At 44.3% G+C, this 13,232-nt stretch overlaps 1 long non-coding RNA gene across 1 annotated transcript; it reads right to left on the bottom strand.

The window, feature by feature from the left end:
* Positions 1-361: 361 nt before the first annotated feature.
* Positions 362-13,223, bottom strand: LOC108581533. Its single transcript, XR_002516471.2, has 3 exons — positions 12,755-13,223; positions 1,524-1,984; positions 362-1,428 (listed from the first exon to the last, which is right to left on the bottom strand). It is a non-coding gene; the product is annotated as an uncharacterized LOC108581533 (long non-coding RNA).
* Between the last annotated feature and the right edge of the window lie 9 nt (positions 13,224-13,232).

The raw sequence follows: 13,232 nt of genomic DNA, 5'->3' as shown, positions 1-13,232 counted from the left end.
TTTTACAATTGCCGCTGCACAGTTTTACTTCTTACTTAGGATGGGGAAACAGGTTTTAGATTGCGCTTTTGTGCAGCTTTCTTCTAATCATTTTTCGTTAATTATATGGGGAGAGATAATGTTCTAGATTTGTCATTTGTATAAATGGTGGTTTCTTGTACATGTTATTTTTGTTGTTTTTTTAGAAATGCCACTGTTTCAGAGTTGAAAGTTTCATCCGCTAACTTTTTCTCTGGGAGAACTCGACCAGAATAAATTGCTCTGCCCTTTTGCTGTCAGCCTGGCAGCTTCACCTCTGGGATTTGGAAGGAACGCTCCTCACACTTTCATAAAATGGCCAGTTTGGGGTCTGCAGATATCTTTGTAAGTAATTGCTGGTTCCATGAGAGCTGACACCTTCTTTCACTATTGCTCTTAATATTCTCCAGAACAAACTCTTTTATTTGGAAAGAAATCTCAACACCTACATTCCTCAAAGAATTACTAATTAATCTGGGACATGAAAGAAGAGAAGAGGAGGGAAACATGTTTCCAGCATGTGAGATGCGTATTTTCTATGAGCTTTGTTTTCATCTGTGCTGTTAGAAGGTTATAATACAAGTGTTGCTACTTGACAGCCAGATGGATTTCATAAGATAAAAGTTATTATATGGCATAACCCTACCCTAAAACATACAATGAATAGAGTTCTTACGATTGTTAATATACTACAAGTCTGCACAATGCACAGGGCTTGACCTATGTATTTTACATAATTAGTTTAGAAGTAAATCTCAAGCCCCAAATAATTCCTAAAAACAACAGCTTAAACAGAAATCTTCATACACTTTATAAATTTTTCACAAAACGGAGTGAGTGCTAATCCTGGGCTGTATGTGTGCCTGGGGCCCTGGCTGTGACCCTGGACGCATACACACCCTTTCCTCTCTGCCCCACTCCCCCATGCCAGCGGGGCACGAGGCTGGTCACTTAGTTACCCCTCAGGTCAGGGAATGGTCCCAAAAGTCAGTTCACCTTGAGGACGGGTGTTTGTCACAGAGAGGCCTGGAGTGTGTTATCGCATCTTTACCTTCCCTCCCACCGATGGAAGCAGAACGAGATTTTTAACAGTCTTCACTTGAGAGCACGAAGGGGCTCCTGGAAGGAAAACCCAAGGAAGCGTGTCCCCCGCCCAGAGTTTTCAACTCTCAAGCTCGTCCTCAACAAGCCCCAGCAACGTGCCAATTAGCCGCTGTGTCTCCTGTCCAGGGGTCCAGCTGTGACTTCTCATCCCAGCCACTCTGACTGTTTCTCTCTCTAGTGATGGGGGTCCTGTGACCTCAATTCTGTGATGATCTAAAACACAGTCCTCAGCTTCCAGCCTCTCAGTGTTTCTGTGGTGAGCATGGAAGCAGTGACTTTGAAGCTTTTTATCCATTGGAGATAAAACTGGAAGAGAGTTGCCGGGAAGAGATTTCATTTTTAGATTAAGATGAACAAATGTATAAACAACGTAATACAGGTAGAAATTCAACGTAACTCACCCAGAGTCACAGTACTCAGTGCTGGTTGGAGTGACTTGACCTCAGCTCCCAGCTGCCCTAACTCAACCTGTCTTCCCCAGAGTGCTGCAGATGCCCCATGGATTCTAGGGAGAAGCAGCCGTCAAAGGGAAAACACAGTGCTGGCGTCGAAGAGGGTTAGTGATCGTTACACTTGGGCCCGAGAGGAACCAAGTCGTCTTCCTGGAATCCATCTCACAAAACACAGCGTGGGAACGTGGCCATGAAAGATGCCCACACGCTTAGCATGCCGCTTTGCACTCACCTGGTGATCGTCACCAAGGCCATGTTCAGTGGCCGTAATGCATCCGGGGATGGGGGCTTTGTACAGAGTGAGTTTATTCACCTAAGAATGCAAGTCTTGACGCTGTTGTCGAGTACCGAAGGCTGTGCCACAGCCAGGCTTGCCGAACGCCAGGTAGGCTCTGGATGCCTCTCGTGGCCTGGCAGGAAAGAGAAGGAGAAGGTCTTAGGGTGACGTGTTTGCAGAGTCTGGGAGGAGAATGGGGTCTCTCCTGCAGGTAGCCAGGGAAGCTGATAAAAGACACAGAATCTTCATGGCTGTCCACTACCCGTCAGGCCTGCCCAGAGTTTACTGATTCTCCCAAAGGCTGTTTTGAAACCCAGGGAGCAAAGAGCATGTGATTATGGTCTGTACATAAGAGAAAGGTCACGGGATGTGTCTCAGCTTCTCTGTTTCAGAAGCGATTACATGAAAGGAATCCTAACGAAAGGAGAGGCAGCAGTGTGTGGGCTGGAAACCTGGGGTCATTTTCTTTTGAAAATTAAAAAAGGTCATTTTCACACCAATCCATCTGCGGCACGTGTCCAGTATGATGTCAGGAGGAAAGCAGTTCCTCATCTCTTTGTGGACGGGTCCTCCATGAGTCAGCCTGTTTCTTCCAGTGACTTGGACTCACTGTGCTCGGCCTGTGCAGCGAGACCTGATCCGAGCCCACGCCTTCCTGTGAGCCACACGCCTCGTCTAGGCTCAGAGCCAGCATTTCCATCCTCGCCCACACTCAGGAGACCCAGGTTGGTTGTTGCACTGCCAAAGTGACATCAGCTAGTGTCTGGGCGGCCGATTCACCTCCTGGTTCTGCTTCTCACGTCTGTCTCCCTCTCCCTCCTCACCCTCCCTTTATTACAATCCTGTGCCCAGGCGGTTACTCTTTGCAGGAGCTGAGTTGTGGATGATGGTAATCACTCAAAGATTACGTATTTTCCATTTCACAAATTTCTGTTTTTGTCTTTGTTATTCATGTTTTTATTGTCTTTCATGCTGATTTTAAATATGAGGGAGTTGAAGGCCTAGTCCAATCATTTCCAAGCATTTAATCAAATAATGTGCTACATGTGTTATTTACATTAAAATTAAAATTACAAATGCTTTTAGTTTAGTTCCTCAGTCATGCCAGCCAGACGTCAGCCACTCAAAACTGCATGGGGCAAGTGGCCACCATGTTACTTAATGTAGGATATATTGTTTCCATCAGTGTACAGGTGCTACTGGACACTTGTAAAATATACTATTTAAAACCATATTCTTTAAAATCATGTTGCCTGCATCCAACAAATTTTCCAATGTGTCCATAGATGTCCATTTCATCATCATATTTTCAAGTATTAGATTGGCGACACGTGTTTTGCCAAATGGCAAAAACCTTAATTACTTTTGCATCAACTTAATATTTTATATTTTAAGTCATGATTATTTCTTTAACCTATAAGCTGTTTTAAAACAGCTGTAATGGGATATAATTCACCGACATAAAATTCCCTTGATCAGTGTTGTTTTAGTGTATTCAGAGTTGTGCGATTACCACCACAATCTAATTTTAGAAGATTCTCATCACTCAAAAAAGAAATCCTTAACTCATTAGCCGTCATTTTCCATTTCCACCTGTCTCTGCCCCAGTCCCAGGCAACAACTAATTCACCTTCTGTCCCTACGGATTTGTCTGTTGCAGACATTTCCCAGGAACGGAACCACGCGACATGTGGCTTTTATGACTGACATCTCCCATATGGCACAGCAGCTTCAGGCTTCATTCACACTGCAGCGTGGGCCAGAGTCCATTCCTGTTTACTGTCCCGTGTGGCTCTGCCATGCCTGTCTGTCCTTTCACCAGACACTGGACTTGTGTGTGATTTCCACTTTTTGGCTATTGTCAATAATATGCCAGTTTTGTGTGAATAGATGTTCTGGCTCCTCCTGGGTTATAAGCTAGTTGAAGAATCGCTGGACACAGGATAAGCATTTTGAGGAACAGTTATGCAAAGTGGCTGCACCGTTACGCCCACCAGTGTGGCCTGAGCCCACGCAAGTCCACATCTCCTCCCAGCACTGCTGACCAGCTTTTTAGCTTGGCCTTCCTGATTGGTGTCAACTGGCATCCCATCGCTTTTATTTTATTGTTATTATTTTGGTTATGTTTAATGGACAGATACAGTTGTATATATTTATCTTGTACAAGACATTGTTTGAAATATATACATTATGGAATGATTAAATCAAGCTAATTGACATTTAACTTTTTGCAGTCCAATGTATAAACATTTTACTTTACAGTAACAAAGGATTGCATGTCGCATAAAAATAAAACTTCCCCACACATAGATTTAAAATACACACACCAGTGATTAAGTATTTTCCATTTTTTTTTCAGTTTTTGAATTTTCTGGAATTGTTTGGTCCTGAGCAGTCAGGTGGAGATCTAGCTGCACACACACACTCACATACATACCCTCACACACACTCACACACACACACTCACACACACATTTAACTGACAGAAACAGCTGCCAAGTGTCCCAGGGTTGTTTCGTGGACTAATCTGTTATTTTCCAACTTACTTGAAATGCCAGCCTCATCATCTAATTAACGTTTATTTGCAGTTTGTTTTACCTCTTGACTCTTTCGCGTGTCTCTTCTCGCAGAACAACATCAACATAAAACCATCTCAGCTACTGCACTTTAAACTTGTTATAATTTGTGATGGTCCCACTCCTTTCAGAATTTCTTTGGAACTGTGAGCCTAGGACCATCCTTTCAGCACCGCGGTTTTGCTCAGTACTAGTTTCCATCACTTTATCACGACACGCTTTTCAGGAAACAGCCCGACCGCAGTTCTAAGTGGTAGCGATGGTGGTGGGAAGGAGTGAAAGGCTGTATGGGTGAACATCCCAGCGTTAGCAGTTGCTCTATGGCAGGTGCTGAATTATCTCCAAATGGAGTCCTGTATTTGCTCCTTATTTGCCTGGGCCTGACTATTTGTCTTGCTTGATACTGGTTGAGTAAAGAAATCTAAATCAAAATTAGCCAATTTGAAGAGGATTAAATCAAGTAGTTGTATAATTATAAAGTAACTATGAGTCCAGTCATTCCTTAGGGTGTGGTAATTAAAACGTAAGATGGAAATACGGTAATAAAATGTCCAAACCATAATGAAATCAAAGCTGATTTAAAATTAGCCTTTCTGGTTTTTATAAAAGGATTGAAATTTTGACAGTGACTAGGTGTTGCTATGGTGACGATTTTCTAAAGGGAAAGTCTCCAAAATGCAGACCTGTATTCCTGGGGCTGGAGGGACAGGTGACTCTTTGGGGTGGGAGCTACAGTTAGAACGTTGGTGGAGGGACAGATGACCCTATGGGATGGGAGCTACAGTTAGAATGTTGATGGAGGGACAGATGGCCCTTTGGGGTGGGAGCTACAATTAGGACGTTGATGCATAATGGCTTTAAAGAAACGTGTCATCCATGAACACGGATCAGCTGCATCATCCTCTTCCTGTCTACATGTCCCACATCACATGGGAAGATGCTGGATCCCCCGACACCCACCTACATGCCCCACGTTAAATGGGAAGATGCCAGGACCCCCATACTCACCACCTACCTGACCCCCATCACATATGGAAGATACCGTCACCCCCACACTCACCACCTACATGACCCCATCACATACGGAGGCTGCGGGGCATGTCCCGCATCACATGGGAATATGCCCACATGCCCACACCCACTACCTACATGTCCTGTATCACGGGAAGATGCTAGGCACCCCGACACCCACCACTTACTTGTCCCCCATCACACACAGAAGATGCCGTCACCCCCACACCCATCACCTACATGTTCCCATCACATACGGAAGACGCCGTCACTCCCATGCCCACCACCCATGTGTCCCCATCACATATGGAAGACGCCGGGACCCCCACACCCCCCACCTATATGACCCCATCACATACAGGGGATATGGGGCATGTCCCACACCGTCCACCTACGAGTCCCCCATCACACACGGAAGACGCCGTCACTCCCATGCCCACCACCCACGTGTCCCCATCACATATGGAAGATGCCGTCGTCCCCACACCCAGGCCCTTGCGTCTGGGCTCCCACTCATCCAAGTGTGACTGCCAATCAAGTGGATGTACAGAAAGTGCAAACCTGATTTAAATAAACTGAGCCCTACAATATAAACGTGTCTTTAAAAGAGTTTGTAAGGAAGCTGTCGGTGAGGAAGATGCAGTGAAGCTCATGAGCACAACAAAACATAATAAAAGAGCAAATTCTCCCAGGTTCTGCTTTTCCGAGTATTTGGCACCTATATTTGCAGATTAAAAACAATGATAAACTCATCAGATCTGACAAGACGTCAGCCAAGAAATTGGCAGTTTTCAAGATGACTAGTCTATTCAAATTCAAAATTGATACTTATTATTATTATTATTATTTTTTTTTTTTTTTTTGAGACGGAGTCTCACTCTGTCGCCCAGGCTGCAGTGCAGTGGCCGGATCTCAGCTCACTGCAAGCTCCGCCTCCCGGGTTCCCGCCATTCTCCTGCCTCAGCCTCCCGAGTAGCTGGGACTACAGGCGCCGCCACCTCGCCCGGCTAGTTTTTTGTATTTTTAGTAGAGACGGGGTTTCACCGTGTTAGCCAGGATAGTCTTGATACCCTGACCTTGTGATCTGCCCGCCTCAGCCTCCCAAAGTGCTGGGATTACAGGCGTGAGCCACCACGCCCGGCCTCTCCATTGCATTTTTAAAATTTCATTGATTGAGTACTTCAGCTCTAAGATTTCGGTTTGTTTTTCTTTTATGAGAGCCGTCTCTGTTGAATTTTTCATTCAGATTATACATTGTTTTCCTGATAGTATTGAACTGTCTATCTGTATTCTTTTATACCTCCCTGAATTTTCTTAAGATTATTACTTTGAATTATTTTTCTGGCACTTTGTACACCTATATTTTCTTATGATTAGGGTCTGTTATTGGAAAATGTTTGTGCCCCTCACTTTTTCATGTTTGATGTGTTCCTATTTGATGTCTATGCAATCAGTGAAACAGTTACCTCTAAGGAAAGACCTTCTCATATAGATGGGTGTTGTGGTGTAAGTTTGGTGGAAGTAAGATGGGTGTTGTGGTGTAAGTTGGTACTTAGTTTTAGGTAGATGCTGCTGTGTAGCCTCTGTGTAATTTCTTCACCTATAATCCATGCTAGTGATGTTTGTGAGTGTCTTACTGGCCTAGCCTAAGAGTCTCTTTCAGTGGTGATTAGGCTGTGCTGCGGCTGGGCTCACCAGGCTGTCTCAGGTCAGGGGCACATGCATGCACACGGCGGGCTGGCCAGCTCTGGGTCTGGCTAGCCATCTTACTGACGTCACTTCTTTCCAAGTGCAAAAGTCTCCATTTGTTTTGGTTTTGTTTTGCATTTGTCATTTAAATTTATTAATTGACAAATAAAAATGTATATATTTATGATATGCAACATGATGTTTTAATAAATGTATATATTGTGGAATGATTTAATCTAGTTAATTAACTTATCGATTACCTCACATACTTATCATTTGTTGTGGTGAAAACATTTAAAATCTACTCTTAGCAATGTTCAAGTATTCAATACATTGCTATTAACTGCAGGTTTCGTGTTGCCCAGTGCCTCTCCTGAACATTTTCCTCCTGTCTAACTAAAGTTTGTATCTTTTGAACAAAATCTCCACTTTGTGTTATTACAATGAATGGTATTATGTACATTCTATGCATGCATCAAGAATTTATCTGAGGGTGTGTTTCTCTGTAAAGCAGATATCAAAATGCGGAATATTGGGCCATTTAAAATTTGTGTACTTTAAGGATTCTCATCTATTAACATATATTGGTATTTAATCAGAGTTTTATATCTTTTCATGATGTTTATAGATTTTTCTGTAACATCTTGAGATTTTTGATATCTATATCTAATAGATATGTTAATCTATATTTCTTGAATGTTTGAGTATATATTTATATATAGCTTAGATAACATATAAATGTTAAAGCTACATACATATCCACACACCATATATTTAATTATATCATGTATAGTTATATTTTCTACGTGTTTATTGTTGGCGTTAGGTGGTAAAGCTTATACAAAAATTATTTTAAAAAATTGTATTTTTCTACAACTATAAAGATGGATATATAGTTTCCTCTTTAATTCATTTATATAAGAAATGTCATTCTTAGTTTTTCTAAAGTTGGTTGAAAGCATGAATTCCTATAATATGTAATTATGCTGCTAAATTATATTTGCATCATTTTCTTTAGGTTCTTTGTGCTTCAAAAAAATATATAAGCCTACTATTTCTTTTTCTTTACATGGGCCTTGTCAGTTTCCTACACAGAGAATAAAATAAAATGAATTAAGCAACCTTACACATTCTCTGTTCTCTAAAATAGCTACTATAGGATGAAAATTGTGTGTGTGTGTGTGTGTTTTGTTCATTCACTTGGGAATCATCCAGAACAGCACCATTCAGTAGCCTGTCTGCAATGAGTGAAGTCTTCTATCACACACTATGCAGCACCCCAGTTACAAGCCACAGAGTTATTGTGCATTTGAAATCTGCCTAGTGCAACAGAGAAAATAAACTTTTAATTTATTTATAATTAATGCAAATTTGAATAACCACATCTGGTTTTTGGCTGCCACACTGGAATATGGAATAGATCCATGGAAATATATCTAATTTAGGGCTTCATCTAATTTATCATTTGTTTTATTGCTTTATCCAATGGCTACAATTTTTATTTTTAAAATTTCTAATTTTTTACACATATACTTGTTCTTGGTTTATTCATAGCAATTGTCTCATAATTTCTTGTTCAATTATGTGGATGTTATTTATTTGCCTTTTTGAGTATCTATTATTCTGCTATTTTAATTGCATCTAGAATGACTCCAGCATAAACCCATTGATTTTGTGTCCTTAGCTTAGAGTTCTTCACGAATATGATCTCGAGGCTTAATTTGAGAGGAGGCATCACTGTCCTTCTCACATTGCCTCTTTCATCCCCACAATTCTGCCATTGCTCCAACACCCAGGATGGTGTGAGCTCCAGAGCCCACCCTTCCACTGATGGCTCTCAGACCCGTTGGGAACACTGGTGATGGCAGGGGCAGGGACTGGCCAGCGGGGACTGTGGTTGTCCTCCTGGACTTAGCAAGTCACGTCCTCCTCCTCCTCTCCAGGCTTCCCTCCAGAGGGGGCTGCCTGAGCAGAAGGCTCCAGAGAGCCTGTAAAGGCTTAGCCCAGCCTGGTCTCGGGAGCCACATGGCAGTGACAGCTGCTCTCACATGTGCCACACTTGACTCTCCGTTCCCAGGAACCGCTTCTGCTGGGCTTCTCTGAGCTCCGACATGAATCTGGAGCTCAATAGGACCATGTATTTTTGCTTCTTTCCCGTGATCTTGTTCTGCTATATTTTATGGTTTTATTATTTCATGTTTTTGTTGTTTTTTCATTCCAGTTACGTCATCTTAAAATGTGCTTTTTGCATGGCATTAAAATTATGTCATTGGAAAAGAGATGGCTCCTACACGTCAGTATAATAGAGGTGTTTGTACTGAAACTCACAGTTTTATTTTCATGAGTAGAGAACACATCGCGAGTTCTCCCCCACTCTCTGCTAGGGTAAAATTCTGACCTACTTGAAAAAATTAAGAGCTATATAGAAAATCTGAGAGGAAATTGCATCTCTTAGCTCATGGGAACCAAGAGATTATAAATCTGGAAAGCTCTGGCAGGTTCCTCATCCCCTGACCCCAACTTCTGACACGGTCTTTACTCATCTGGTTATTTCTTGTTGCTCTCAGTACAATGTTGGGGGCATGAAGGGCAGAATTTGGGTCACTACATCAAGAATGATGAAGAATGTTGTAATTGCTTTTCAAATGCAAATAGAAAAGACAGTAGAGAACATTTTTTTTCTCACATTTGTTCAGTTATATCCACTGAGTGTCTCCCATGCACTCTTCCGGGCATTTCAAATAGAACGGAGAGCACAGAAACAAAGTCATGGCCTAAGATCGTGCATTCCACTTGGAAGAAATAGTTCACCTACAAAGAAGCAAAAGGAAAAATCCTAACGCCACATTCTGCAGGCACTGGAAGGTAAGTTGAATGTGAATCCTAAATCAATGCTGGCTGTAGGAAGACAAAACCTTCAACTACATAAGACCCTTTTCAACACTAAGATGAGAAACTTCACGCTTCTTTTCATGCTTGAAGCGTCCTTCCTGCCTCAGTGCAAGGTAAGCAATAGTGCTGCTATGCACTCTTCTGTAAAATAAAGTTTCCTCTATTATTACACCACTTTGATCACTGGCTGGATAATTAGAGAAAGCCTGGCTTTGCTGGAAACATATTTAATACTTAACAGAATTAAGAACAGTTTAGCCAGCTGACTTCAGGATATTTCCAGGTAAACTCACGTGATTAAGATAACAAGGTCGATCGAGATGACAAGAGGTTCGTGACGGGCTCACGGTTGGCTCCATTCTCGGTTAATCCCAACTTGCCCCATTCGGCAAGAATTTAAATTCAAGGGGAGGGATTGATTGGTTTACTTTGCTTGCGTGCCCCAGGATAGAGGGGGGCTCTGATTGAATATCTCACCTAAATGGCATGTTTTGAGAGAGATTTTTCCAATGGGAAAATGAGGGTGTGTATTATTCAGAGTCTGACAAAAACAATTTTACTTAATGGTTCAAGTACAGGCCAGGCATGGTGGCTTACACCTGTAATCCTAGCACTTTGGGAGGCCGAAGAGGGAAGATTGCTTGAGCCTAGGAGTTCAAGACCATCCTGGGCAGCAAAGTGAGATCCCATCTCTACAAAATAAAATTTAAAAATTAGCCAAGCATGGTGGTGCCAGCCTGTACTCTAAGCTACTCGGGAGGCTGAGGCAAACTTGAGCCTAGGAGTTGGAGGCTGCAGTGAGCTGTGATTTTATCACTGCACTCCAGCCTGAGTGACAGATTTAGACCCTGTCTCAAAAAAAAGCCCCACCCCTCTGCAGGTAGACATCCTCATTTAATTTACAGTTAACTCTGTGAGAACTGTCAGATACCAGACACATCCTCTTTCTCTCTGCACAAATATCACCCTCACATCTGGAATGGGGCCAGCCACCAAAGACAAAAGTTCCAAACGACAAAGCTAAAGATGTAAGATCACTCATAATCATTGATTAGGAATCATTTGCCGTGTGAAATACTTTTGCTTTATTTTTAAAAATAATCGATGCATTAGAAAAACAGTTTTCTTTTATCTAATTTAGAATTACCACCCTTCAGAAACAATGTACTGAACCCCATAATGAACACCTCTGTTGGCTCAGGCTTAAAAACCAGTGATAAACTTGTCAGGACGAAGCCCAGGCCTGTCCTGCTAAAAGGTCTCCGAAGCACATCCCTGTGTGTGACAGGCAACTCTAGAGGCAAACACGCGGCAGGGCTGGCTTCCGGCCAGTTCCCTACCAGCCTCTGTCTAGGACACCTGCCCAGATGCCCCCTGCAGATGCCAAATGTTAGCTCAGGAGGCCCGGCTGGAGAACGACCCAGCAGGGCAACCCGACAGATGCTGGCCCTTTTGGTCGGTTTCTCAATAAATACGAAAGTGCAGCTAACTTAACGACACTATTGACTTTCAGCTACCACGGAAGAAAGGACTGACTGAAGTTTTGAAAATACGTTCTTTTAATATTCAGAAGAAAATGGTCTGTACCTTAATTCCCTGGCATAATTAATTCCCTTTATGGTCTACATGGCAGTTCCCTTTCCCAACTTGGATTGTGTGTATATATATATATATATATATTTTTTTTTTGAGACGGAGTCTCGCTCTGTCGCCCAGGCTGGAGTGCAGTGGCCGGATCTCAGCTCACTGCAAGCTCCGCCTCCCGGGTTTGCGCCATTCTCCCGCCTCAGCCTCCCGAGTAGCTGGGACTACAGGCGCCCGCCACCTCGCCTGGCTTGTTTTTTTTTTTTTTTTTTTCTTTTTTTTAGTAGAGACGGGGTTTCACCGTGTTAGCCAGGATGGTCTCGATCTCCTGACCTCGTGGTTCGCCCGTCTCGGCCTCCCAAAGTGCTGGGATTACAGGCTTGAGCCACCGCGCCCAGCCGGATTGTATATATTTTATTAAGATAAGATCACAATTTGCACCAACGTGTGCAATAAAAATAATAAGCACCGAAGAGCACATGTGAGGAGTGTGACTAAGGATGAAGGAGCCCCAGGCTGGTGGCCTGCATGAGGAAGTGTGGCAGCCCCCGACTCATCAGGGGCCACAGAGGTCTCCTCTGAAAGGAGTCAGAGGACTCCCGGGAGGTCTGAGACAACCATTTGGGGCAAACACTCTCTAAATCCAAAGGTCTTGTCTGTGCCTGTTGAAGAAGTTGGTCCTTCTTTAAGATGTTTCTTGACAGCTTCAGAAGCTTGGCAGCTGCACCTTCTCATCCAGACGGCGACTGCCTGGGGCGATCGGGCTGCCTGGACTTGATCTGGGTCCCCAGGATAAGAAGAGGGCCTGAGGGACAGCAAAGGCAAGGACCGCCCAGATGCCGTGTGTGAATCCTGCGTGCTGTTCAAGAGTAGGGTGCACAGGGGACTCAGGAGTGGGCTGGAGGATCGGGGGGGCGTGGGGGGAGACAGACAGTCTGGCTGGGCCTGGGCCCCTTCCCCACCCAGGGCCCCTGTTCTCCCCTCCCCGTTCCTTCTCCCATGAGAGGGCCGGCCAGAGAGCTCCACGTTCACCTCTCACTACCTCTCACTTTACACGCTCTCAGCTGTTTATTGTTCCAACGGTGTTCAGCAAATGGCATCTTTTGCTCAGTCTAATAGGAACACGTACCTAGTTCACAAAGGATACTTACCTCATTTGCTTCCTCTGCTGCTGAAGCCAGGGTCGGACAAAGCTAGGCTGGCCACGGCTCCCGGGTTTACGTGGAACTGAAGTCCGAGGCTTGTTACCTGGGAGAAGACTTCTGCCTAATTCCTGTGCAAAAGCGGGGAGGGTTCCAAGCACCCACGCCCACCAAGCAAAGGAGGTTCCCTCGGCCAGGTGGAGCGGGGGCTCCCGCCAGAGGCGGGGAAGGAGGCCCTGCGTGGAACCTGCGCCCGGGGGTCCCTGTGTCACTGGCGGGCGAGGGGGCTGATACCAGAAGGACGCTGGTCAGCCGCACGGTGAAGGATGCATATTTCTGCGCGCTCACCGTGCGCTCTGCCGGGTACACACCCCGGTGTCCGGCTGTCCGAGCCTACGAGGTTACACGTGCAAGCCGGAGCCCGCGGTGCGGAGCGCGCCCTGGGGAGCCCGAGGCCTCACCGGCTACCGTCCCTGCTGTTACTGCT

The sequence above is a fragment of the Papio anubis genome, chromosome 14 (assembly GCF_008728515.1).
Source record: "Papio anubis isolate 15944 chromosome 14, Panubis1.0, whole genome shotgun sequence".
In the NCBI taxonomy this organism is placed as follows: Eukaryota; Metazoa; Chordata; class Mammalia; order Primates; family Cercopithecidae; genus Papio; species Papio anubis.
The sequence above is the reverse complement of the archived record's forward strand: the minus strand, read 5'-3'. Positions and strand labels throughout refer to the sequence as shown.